Source organism: Lepeophtheirus salmonis, chromosome 9 (assembly GCF_016086655.4).
Source record: "Lepeophtheirus salmonis chromosome 9, UVic_Lsal_1.4, whole genome shotgun sequence".
NCBI lineage: Eukaryota > Metazoa > Arthropoda > Copepoda > Siphonostomatoida > Caligidae > Lepeophtheirus > Lepeophtheirus salmonis.
In genome coordinates, this window is record NC_052139.2 from 5,826,715 (window position 1) to 5,838,118 (window position 11,404).

The 11,404-nt window shown below is 30.6% G+C and overlaps 1 long non-coding RNA gene across 1 annotated transcript; it reads left to right on the forward strand.

Annotated features, from left to right (window-relative positions):
• The first annotated feature begins 1,708 nt into the window (after nt 1-1,708).
• LOC139906430 (uncharacterized) lies at nt 1,709-2,221 on the forward strand. The gene is made up of 2 exons (XR_011781930.1): nt 1,709-1,855; nt 1,919-2,221. It is a non-coding gene; the product is annotated as an uncharacterized lncRNA (long non-coding RNA).
• Nucleotides 2,222-11,404: the final 9,183 nt, after the last annotated feature.

Genomic DNA, 11,404 nt, shown 5'->3' on the forward strand with positions numbered 1-11,404 from the left:
TGACTCAAATGAGAAAAAGAAAACAAAATGACGTCGATAGACATCCGTGTATGGATAATTCTATGAACTATCAAACAAATCCACTAGTTGAACTCTCCTCATTAATTAAACAATAATAATAATGATAACACCATTAGAAAATTTATAAAAAAATACTATTCAGGTTTCCAAAAACAAAAAAAAAACTTGCGTAGGATTTATTAACCTACAATTTTGCTAATGAATACCGTTTTCCCTACTTTTTCTCCCCCAAGAGCAAGCTTAAGCATTTAAACTACCTATTTTTCCAGCAATATAATTAATTAAAAGCCCCTAAAGATAAATAATACTGCTGAGGTTTTGCTTAAAAACATTCTCATTAATTAACAAACTAATATTTCAATTATTTTCATGGGATTTTCCTCACCTCGTCATAGGTAACTTTATGACATTATATACTCAATAAATTGGATAATTTTATTTGAACTCATTATATTTCTTATTTAATAAACTATATATGTAATACTCATTAAATTATATCTTCGATTTATATTATACTAAAATGTGTAAGCTCTTTTTTATAAAAATAAATACTTCATTTTATAATTAAGTTGAATCAACCAAATACATACTTACAAATACAAGATGAGAATAAATGTTAAATAGAGTATTCATTTCCAAAAAAAAAAATTCTGAGTTTTTTGAATTGATGTTTTTATTTTTACTCAGTCATAGATTCTTATATTGATACAATAATCAATTATGTATAATAATTAATGTGTAAATGAAAATTAACAGTTAACAGTGCAAAAAATATCTAATGTTTTTTGTTTTTTTTAATTTTTCAAAGTTCCTTTTGACAGTCGAGGTTGCGAGTAGATAAAAAGACTCTACGTTTATGAATTACACAAGACAATGACAATATGTTACCGCAAAAGAGACTATAAGGGAAAGAGGCATCATGCCTAATCTATAATTCTGATTCATCTAAAATTATGTTAATGTGCTTTTTCATCTCCTGTGCAGTTCATGGTTATATCACGTCTTTTGACTAATATTCATCTAATGTAATTTAACCGAAGTCAACATTTTGGACAGGGTTGAGTATTTTTCTTTTGAATTAACTAGAAACATAAAATATGAATTAAAACCATAGTATCTTTTAATTATAAAAGTTATTTTAAGACAAAAATACATAACTCTAATCATCTACGAATAATCTATCTTTTTTTAAGTGAGGTTACGTGAATCCTGAATATAATTCATATACATCGTTTTTGTTAACTTTTTTTTTCAACCATTTTGTCTCCTCTTTTCTTTTTAGTCTCTTTAAATAGCTACCACTACTCAGCAAATAGAGAAGGAAGATTTAATAAATATAATATCAAAGAAAAATACAGATCTAATTATTGTTTCCGTAACAAAGCAAGCATCATTTCTGGAAAAATACTCAATGCATTTATAATAAATCTTGTTACAGAAACGAGGAATCAGGATAGGCAAACTTTGATAAGTAAGGTACTACTCATCAAAGGAAATTATCAAAATAAATAATATATTTAGTTTTAGGAAAATGTAATTTTGTATTTCCCGCCCTTTTTTTAACTAAGTATATCTTGTTCATTATGGGTCATATCAGATCATACGATAAAGTGGTGTAAAGGTGTGAGTGTATATTACGCTTATGTAACAGTATTGATCTTAGCAGATTCAGTCGTTTATTATCGTACGTTAAGTATCGAGATCTTAACGGAAGAAATTTGTATTATTTTACATTTTTACTAGCTCATAGAGAAACAGCATCGAAAGTGACTTAGAAAATTTACGATCTTCAAGATACTCTTTCGGTTCGTGTTGTGCAACAGTGGTTCCAGTGGTATGTTTTTAAACTTTTAAACTCAATTCTGCCCTCCACTGTTAACAACTTGACCGTTTGAAGTTCGAACAGAAGCGGCCAGTATTGGGGAACAAGAAAGGAATTGTGTTTCATCAAGACAACAACAGGCCGCACACATCTTTGATGACGCACCAGAAGCTCTGGGAGCTCGTATGGGAGGCCTTTGGAAAATGGTTGTCCGAGTTTTTGCCAATGGGTACAAAAACCTTCGACAAAAAAGGGCATTATGAAGTTGGATTCTCGTTGGCAACAAGTTATCAAATAGAACAGGGCATACTTGGCTTAAATTGTATTATTTTAACACTTTTTATAAAGCATTGAAATAAAACGAAAAATACAAAATAACTTTTTCCCCAACCTAATACTATAAATACTTTTTAGATTATGAAAGATAAGTCTAATATATTTTATAAAAAATATTTCCTATTAATGTGGTTTTCTCAGGTTTTTTTTTTTTTTTTTTTTGTCATTTATATTTTTTTAATATCAATATTGACATTATTATCATTCTCCATTCTCAAAAAAGTTTTCAAATATCAAAATTTTTATGACTTATTTAGTGCACGGAGCTACATATGTTTATTATGACGACTAATGTAACTGGTTATTTCTTCCGTTCCATCCCTTATTAGTGTATAGCAGACTCTGTTTCTTGGAACAAAAGTTGCTTTTCGTAATAAATGATACTCAATATGTGGAGGTTTGATTCATGGTTTCTCCTACAGAAAAAAAAAAATATATATATACAATATGTATTGCATATGGACTTCAAAGAGGTCAGATGGAATAATTGTATTAGTATAATGTTGACTTATACTTAGAGATGAGTAGTTTGTAATGAGAAAAAGAGCGTGAGAGTGAGACATATGGTACACCTGAATTAAGAGGCTTACTCATATCATCTGTCTACTATAGGATTTGGAGGGGGGAGAAAATAAATTTCTGCTATAAAGAGCATAATATAGCCCCTTTAATATGTTAGATGAAAGGTATTATTATGAATTTAAATAGATAATAGGGTTATAAACTTCAAATAACATACCAAGTTATTTGCAAGAAAAATTTGTTTGGATGAGAAGTACATCTTTTATTTTCGACAAAAAAATTTCAAATCAAAATTTTCAAAAAACTGTTTTGCAAAAATTAGCTCATATTATTTATTGACAGTGAAAAAAGGACAAAAATCTACAGATATTTTTTTGATACTTGAAAAAACAAAAAAATAATGGAGAATAATGTCGTCGAAAAATGCCCCATGTTAACTGGTTTATTTTATCAAATGTACACAAAATTATGTAATAAAATGTTTCGGAAATTAACAATTCTATGGTTGAATGTTAAAATCTAAAATTTAATATCCAAAATGCATCTTTTTGGGGCAATTCTTCTTCAAATTTGAAATTGAAGTTTGATGAAAAAGAGGGAGAAAAATGAAAAGTTATTCAATAACAGATATTTCAGTAAAAAAAAATGTTTCTGTGTCAAACTTATATGCAAATTTCCAGACAGATTTTGGGAAATTTATTTTATCTACGAATCCAATATTCCAATGAAAATCCATTTTTTGCATCTAAAAGAAAAAACTAAACTGTGATTTTTACGTATTCTTTTTTTTTTTTGCACCTAAAAAAAAATCCAACTGTCATTTTTACCTATTCTTTTTTTTACCAATAACTTTTTTTATTTTAATTAAATTTAGGAAATGTTTTTATTTGTACAGATGTTTTTTTGAGACGCCAGTCACTTTTTGATTTATAATCAAAAATTATGAAAGTCCTTCTTGGTCTACGACTAGAGTTTAGGATCCACTCCGTAATAATTCTTGGTAATATTTTTAGTTGATACAGTGTATGAATTGTATTTCCTTCCTTTCCTACACTCTCAGAGCTATTCACAGCTAATGTAGTACACGTTATGACAGCTAAGCTGCTCGTCTCAAAAAAAAAATCTTCAATCGTCAGGTGTACCACGTTAATTTTTCCATTATCTTCCATTCTGCTCAGTATCAGAGTTGCATAAAATGCTATTTAAAAAGAGGGTCTGGCTTTTGAAGGGCAACCTAAGAATGACCATATAGGGAACCAATCCATATTACAGTCATCGTAATCTTTGACGACACTGCTTTACTTGAAGGGACTCCAATTACTTTGTGATGGTGTACCGAGAAAAAATGGCTTTGCAGTTATAAAGTTTCATAAATTTTAAAAAATTTGGATGGCTATCAATATGGAGTGAGACATTGCAGGAGACATGGATCTTGTTCATATCCGACATAAAATTTGAAGCATCAGGACTTAATTCAATTATATTCTTTGAATAGAGCTTCAAATTATAATCATCAATAATCTATACTTTTTTTCTTCTTTATCGGTGAAAATTGAATTAAAATTATATATAACAATTATCCAATGAAAATTAATGTTTTTTATGTTTAAAAAAATAAAATATAATTCAAATATTCATTTTTCCTTGTTACATGCATAATATTATATTTAAAAGATGTTAGAATTCTTCATAAGAAAAGTATGTGAGATTGAAATTGTAGGTCCAATGCAGCTCAGAATAAATAAACTTAAAAAAAATTAAACAACCTATAATATACGCTTTATATTTTATACAAATGGAAATGTGTATCATTTTTATCTTACATTAAGGAAGACATGCTATAAAATTAAGATAAGTTTATATTTTTAAATTTGATATCATTTTTATTTTTGTAGTTTAATATTGTAACATCGAGAATCCATATCGCCTACTCTTCTCATATTTTATTGAATATTATAATGGATTAATATTGTCACCGATAATTTTTCTTAACTAAACAAAGTTGGTTGGCCAGTTATAATCCTTGTTGGACTAAGATTAGAGTTTAGAATCGACTCCGAAGTAAGCCTCGGCAATGCCTGTAATACATATAGGGTAGAATTTGTGTTTAGTTTATTTGGTACCTTCTCAGGGCTGTTCACAGCTAATATAGTATACGTCATGACAGATAAGCTGGTCTATTCCCAAACATTCTTCAATTATCAGGGATACCACGTCAAAATTCGGTTCCTTTCTCTTTAGCATACCTGTCAATAGTATTATTTTCCACTTTGCTCATGACTATGTCATGGGTATGTCTTTAAAAAATGGCTTCCTTCATTTCTCCATGATCACACAAAAAGGCGATCTACGACAAGAAGTTTGATTGGAAGTGGATGGAAGGAAATCATGCATACAAAATTAGCTCTTTTTTTTGACATAATTAAATACTACTGGATAACTGCTTTTGGAGCACTCTTTCAAGTTTCACTTCCAAAAGATTACATTTTCTAACAACATGTTTCACCAAGTGATCCATTACTTTTATCACAAATGAGGGTTTTCAATGAAGAATGGGATAATGATAATGATTATCACGTGATAATGATTCATCACACTTTAAGAAAAATTTATTATTATCTTTTTTTTAGGGTCTATCCAGATGTTAAGTAATCTATAGCTAAACTGGGATATATTTATGTGCAAAATATATTACGTAGCAGGATAAAAGTAAGAATACGGCATTTTCATTTTCTCAAACCAAAGTTTGAACATCTAATCCCTCAAATCGCAAATTTACTGTATTTTGTAATGAATCACAACTATATTGATTGACATTGTGGCGTGGTTCAAACAAGGTACTTGTTTATAAATGTTATAAATAGTAACCTGGGCAAACGATAAATTAGCTATGGAAAAAAAAACCTTTGTTCCATTTTCCATACGCCCAAATATATTTTCCCTATATAAACCGCTTATAACTGCATATATGTATTTAAAAAATAAAAAATAATCTCTTTCCCCACATGTTTGGATTTCGTATACCCCCTCTTATGATAAATTGCCCTATTTCAAAGCACATTCCCTCTCCCTACAATCTGCATACGTAGATTGTGCATAGTCCTTTAAATAAAGACCTCTATATTTTTTATTCAACACACGAGGGTGCCCCACACACTCTTGGTCTAATTATGTGTGGAGAAACTTTTAATTCATCAAAACTAAAAAGTTTACTCGTAACTTTAAATGGAAAATCAATAATTTCATATTGCGTATCTCTATTAATAAAGCAAAGTTTGTCTTAGTGCACGTAGATATGAATATTTACTAATGGGTATCTTTAATAGCATCAACTTTTCCATCCTTCACTCTAAAAGGATAATTCATTATGAAAATTAGGGTATTTCATTATACGACCATGATAAGATAATTGGATGATTGGAGTATTCCGTGAGTGGATATAATTTGAATGAGTTGAGTTCCTTCACCAAAAATCTTGTTATTTGTCGTAAAGAATTGTTTAAAAAGTAACATTGATTCAACTTAAAAGCCATTTTGCTAGTTAAAATTATCTGTATGTTTTTTGTATATGGGTACTGATATAAGTCATATTTGAGTGTACTTTAGGACGGTATAAATGCCTGATCTAGGAAATAATAGTGCAATCGAGCGTGTGCGTTATATTGAAAAAAGGTGTATTACATGTAGAATTGACATTTTTGCATGAAAAAAAAAAGAGTGGAAGCGAGACATATGGTAATACTGAAATACTAATAACAAGAGAATAACTTTTTACATTTAAAATTGCATTCATGTAGGGAAAATATTGTTTAGTTATTTTGTGATGTATTTTAAAACAATTTACACCAAAGATAGACGAGATTCCGCACTACAGAGGGAAAAGTTAACATCACGACACCTATTAAATCATGAACAAGAAAGAGCATTCTAATTTTTACACGTAGTTTTTTCATTAAAAAAATGTCAACTCTAATTATATAAAGAGTGGTATAAAAACGGTCATTAATGATGAATGAAATCTGGGACTCTGCATTTAAGTCAGCCCATATAACTCTATACTATAAAAAATGAGTTTAGGACTCGCTCTAACAATGATAAAAAATACTTTAAAATAACAATAAATAGTAATGAATGTTACTTGATATGAAGTTTAGCAACGATTACCTGTAGCTAAATCTCAGCCAGGAGAAAGCTTAGTCTCTAGACTAAAGTTCCCTCTCCCTTATCATGTCCTATTCAAAAAAAAATATAAAGCTTTTGTTATTATTATTTAATTCTGGAGGAGAAAACATCTAAGTACAGGGGCGTCTACAGGACTATATCTATTTATTTTTTGGGCGGGGAGGGCTTCATTTTTGGAATTATTTTGAACAAAAAATTAAAAATTGAAGAAAAAAAGTAAAAACTTTGGGAAAAAAGTTTCAAAAATCCCCAGTTGTTCTCCAAAAAATTAAAAAATCAACTTTCTTATATAAAGTTTTTGAAAAAATTGAAAAATTAACTTTTTTATATAAAATTTTTTGAAAAAGTTCATAAATTACATTTTGGAGAGAAATTTTAAAAATTGCATTTTTGGAGAGAAATTTTAAAAATTGCATTTTTGGAGAGAAATTTCAAAAATCCATAACTATTAAGAGAAAATTATGAAAAATAAAATTTTAAATATTTGAATTTGGTGAAAAAAAAGATTCCGATACTAAATTTTCTAGTAAAAAGCAAAAATTCCTGCAGAGGCCCTTGAAGTATTAAGTGACGTGAAAAACAGGGTGTAACACTGAGGTTTTGTGGGTGAGTTATCTCTTGTATAATAAAAGCAAAGTGTGTCTGTTATTCGACACCTTATAACTCCGGGCAATACCGCTAATTAAGCTTTAAGTACATACCTTCAAATTTATGTAATGGGTACTTGAATTGATTACTCGATTCGTCGTCTATAAAAACTTCAATGTTTGTTACATTCATTCGTAATCATTGCGGGGATAAAAGTATATTTTTATATTTGCGTTGACAAAACTTTATAAGAAAAAGTTCTTTTCGTGAGAGTCCTTAATTAATTATTTTTAAGCCAAGTTATTATGATTATTGTTTTGCAAGAATTTTTTTTTACATTTCTTTATTACCACTACTTTTCTTAGTTTTTTTGTCGTTGTATTAGGTTCAATATTACATGTAAAGTTGACCTCATTTGGGTTTTTCCCGAAATGTGTTACGCCAACACAAAAACAATATTTAAAAAAAATAGAAAACAAGAGAAGATCCTAATTATAATTTTTACTCAATATATAAATAAAGCTCATAGACCTATTTAACTTAAATATAGGCTTTGTAGAATACCGGAGATGCCGGGATAAGTTGAAATACAGAAGAATTTTAAGTATAGTTGAGAACTCTTAAGTGTAAATTGCGGCACATCCACAGGGTTAATAATTATAATTTGTTGATAAAGATGAACGATTACTCGGCATAGAATACAACTATAATCAGGGTGTTCAACGGATTATATTTTGAGGAGGCTTGTTCTTTAGAATTTTTGTAAAAAGAATTGAAAAATTAAAATTCAGTTATTAATTTTTTTAGTAAAAAGCAAACATTCCTTAATTGGGTAGGTTAAAGCCCCTTCACCTGCGGACACCCCTGATTAATCCACCTTCTAATTCAATGAAAATCCTTCTAGTTGCTTTTGTGATAATTGGACACACATATATTTAAAATTGAGTTTTATTGTACCGGCCGAGCAAAATTATTTACCGCTGATGTAAATATACTTTTTAAGAGGTTTGGTGGCAACCAATCTGATTGTTTCGTATTGTTATTGTTAAAATAAATAAAAATCCTTCCTGTGAGAGCGTAACAACTTCCACACGTGAGACCATGTCCAATAAGGAAACAAAGAGGATCGAAATTGCAGCCCTCCTCCGGGAGTGCCTCATACCAACATTAAGGAACAGGTTGGGGCCTCGTTGAAGACAATTTACAACGTTTCCAGCCCTCGGAGGCTGCGGGTGATCTCAAACATTCCCCTAGGGATGGCAGGAAGCCCACTGTCTCAACAAGACAAGTAAAGGCAGTGTTCAAGAGGACTCCCAACAGGTCCATTGCCGACATGGTCAGAAAGATGGGAACGTCGAGATCAACTGTTTCAAGGGCATTAAAAAGGGCTGGAGGAAAGTCCCTGAGGCGTACTGAACGCCCTCTGCTAGCTGAACGTCAGCGAGAAGTCAGACTTGAGCGTGCCAGAAAATCTTGAATGATATCAAGAGCTCATCTGGACGCATCATTATTTTTTCAGATGAGAAAACTTTTATGGTCGATCCTGTTTTCAACAGGCAAAATGACCGTGTTGTGAGCTTTGAAGATGTGCAAGATAAGCACCGCTATGTGGCAACAACAAAGCACCCTGCTTCTGTGATGATGTTGGGTCTCGTGGCCTCCAACGGGAAGGCCATTAAGCCAAGGTCCTTCCGTGGATCAAATCCATAGTCCGCAACTCTCCTTGGGTTTTTCAACAAGATGGAGCACCCGCCCACGCTTCCAAGAAAGCTCAGGAGTGGCTCAAGGACAACATGAACTTTTGCCCCAAGGACTACTGGCCCCTCAGAGCCCAGATCTGAACCCACTAGACTTCTCTATCTAGGCGCACGTGGAGACCAAGGCCTCCAAAAAACGACACAAGAACATAAATGCCTTAAAGGCTGCTGTCAACAAGGCCTGGGCCTCCATAGATGCTGATTACATCCAGAAAGTCTGTGGCAGCGTCATTGAGTCAAATGGTGGCTACATTGATTAAATTTGATCACAAACTATTTTTATTATTCTAAAAATGTATGAATAATTGTTTCTTAAGTCATTTGAAATTTCATTATTGTCCACGATATGTTCTGAACAAAAATCGGTAAATAATTCTGCACGGCCCGGTATAATCTATTTTTTTATAAATATACTACGTATAAGTATGTACTTAAAATAGTTAATTGCAGTGGTGCTCAAACTGTGGTACATGAGCACCCTTTTAGTGACAGAACTGTAAATACTGGGAGGGGAAGTACAATTCTGTGTTACGAAAAAAACTAAGTATGGCGATTAGAGAAGGAGAAATGGTTCATCTGTGTGCTCTTTCTTCTTTTTTATCGATTATTTTATAGGTTGTTTTAGACCGTCATGATAGAGGTTGTAGCATCGCCCAGGTGCTGATCATTGGACCATTTGCGGAATGCCAGATACAAAATGAATTTTGAATATGTTGAGACCCTGAAAAATACCGACTTTTGTTTCTGGCTCAGTATTAAGGGATTTTTCTAGACCAATTTGGCCCCATATTTTGGCCTAGAGAGCGATCTCAAAATATCGAGTGAAATTTAACCGAATTTATCGGTCTCAATATGTATCAATATTTTCTGACTTTATGTGTTGTATAAATATGAGTTATACAACACATTTAACTAGATATGACGTCATTGTGTTGATGCTCACATTTTGAAACATAATTCACGTCATCCAGAAATCATTTATAAAATCGGTCTACACCGAATTATACATGAGAGCAATCCAGACCCAATTTTTCTTTGAGATAGGTGTAGATCGAACTTCTCAACAGGACAAAAGGACCAATTAGTTCCGTCCACTAAAAATCATACTAGTCTCAGACTGGTCAAGGATTTTCAAACCAAAACCCAACACTTGTAGTTATCTCTCCATGAATAAAGGAATATGTATAACGACTTTAAAACATATATCCGTAAAAAAACGACACTCCTTAGATTCCATCTACAAAAAATTTCATATACTAGTAAACGTTTGGAATTTGCAAGGCTAATTATACCTAATCTTTCCGTAAAAGGATATCTTCCTTTTGAAAATTGATAAGTTTTATGGTAGTGGATGAAATAATCACAACAATGAAATATCTAAGTTTTATTTTTGCATTAATATCTTTGTTCTTTCTTTATAATATATTTATTATTTCCATTTGAGCATATATTATTTAAATGAGTTTATATATAAATATTTATAACATATATATATTATTTTTTCGAAAACAAAACTTAATGTTCTTAAAAAAAAAATTTCATATAAAAGTAATTATAATTTATTTATTCTCCTTTTTGTTGCAAAACGTATAAATAATTATGATCATGCATTTTAAAAAGTACTTTTTTTCTCTTTTTAAAAAAAGTGAAATCTTCAAGGGCTTTTTTTTTATGTAATATATATTCAAGGGATAAATCATCTTATATTTATATGTACATTGTACGGATTGAGTATACATTGATAAAGCTTATGTTTACAGCAATATTTCGTATAGCCCGGATTGTATATTTCCAGACTATCACCAAGGGGCGTCTGCAGTATCATATATTGATTGATTTTTATTTTGGGAGGGGCAGATTTCAAAAATCCCCAGTTATTCACAAAAATATATTTCTTGGAGAAAATTTTTCTAAAATCTACAGTTATTCAAATAAAATTAAATATGTTAAAAAATTCCAAAAAAAGGTCAAGAAATTTAATGTTTTTTGAAAAAAAATTCAAAAATTCACAGCTGTTTACAAAAAAAAAATTTTTTTGTAAAAAACTAAAATATATAAATTTCAAACGACCAATTTTTTTAGACAATAATCAAATTTTAAGTTTTCTCCTAAAAAATCACCATTCCTTTTGAGGGGGAGGGCTATAGCCCCTACAGCCCATCTCCTGCGGACGCCC